This window comes from Limulus polyphemus, unplaced genomic scaffold, assembly GCF_000517525.1.
Source record: "Limulus polyphemus unplaced genomic scaffold, Limulus_polyphemus-2.1.2 Scaffold2228, whole genome shotgun sequence".
Taxonomy (NCBI): Eukaryota; Metazoa; Arthropoda; class Merostomata; order Xiphosura; family Limulidae; genus Limulus; species Limulus polyphemus.
In genome coordinates, this window is record NW_013667838.1 from 165,692 (window position 1) to 166,710 (window position 1,019).

At 32.5% G+C, this 1,019-nt stretch overlaps 1 protein-coding gene across 6 annotated transcripts in view; it reads left to right on the plus strand.

Moving 5' to 3' along the window:
* LOC106466332 (zinc finger protein 236-like) overlaps positions 1–1,019 on the plus strand; it is a 59,089-nt gene that overhangs the window by 56,009 nt on the left and 2,061 nt on the right. The window lies entirely within an intron of this gene.

The window sequence follows — 1,019 nt, forward strand, 5'->3', positions numbered from 1 at the left end:
ACTTTACTTAATACTTAGTTAAAGCTACTAGTTGTTAACCCATACGATGTAGGTAAGTTGACTTTTTAATACTTAGTAAAGACTTCAGTTTGTTAACCCATGGTGAAGTAAAGTTGACTTTCTTAATACTTAGTAAAGTTCAGTTTGTTAACCCATGGTGAGGTAAAGTTGACTTTCTTAATACTTAGTAAAGTTCAGTTTGTTAACCCATAGTGAGGTAAAGTTGACTTTCTTAATACTTAGTAAAGTTCAGTTTGTTAACCCATGGTGAGGTAAAGTTGACTTTCTTAATACTTAGTAAAGTTCAGTTTGTTAACCCATGACGAGGTAAAGTTGACTTTCTTAATACTTAGTAAAGTTCAGTTTGTTAAATCATGGTGAGGTAAAGTTGACTTTCTTAATACTTATTAAAGTTCAGTTTGTTAACCCATGATGAGGTAAATTTGATTTTTTTAATACTTAGTAAAGCTCAGTTTGTTAACCCATGATGAGGTAAAGTTAAGTTTGTTAACACAAAGTAAGATAAAGTTTGTTAATCCATGTTAAAGTAAAGTTAAGTTTGTTAACTCAAGGTAAGGTAAAGCTTGTTAACCCCAAAATGCTATTCTTCATCTGATTAGTGAACTTGTAGGAAATAGCTCCTGGTGAAGCTGTAATAGTAAAATATTGAGCCAATAAAGGGACATTCTGAAGATATAGTTTGCTATTTTATTTACCTTGTGATGTTTCAGCTCATAAGAATGGGTCACTGTCATTAATCAAACACTACTTGAAAATGGCCTACTCCTATAGACTTTAACTTTAAAGTTTTAATTTCTTAAAAAAAATCCTCTGTAACACTGATCATGATAATACATTTCATCACCTAGTGGGATCCTTATCTCTCAGTACAAAAGTTGAAAGTTTATACACCCAATATTCCAGACAGTGGTTTGTTTTATACGAGGCCTGTGAGAAAAGTATCCGACCGTTGGCTGGGGAATAAAAACTGGCATACCTGGAGCGTTGGAAACCTAATC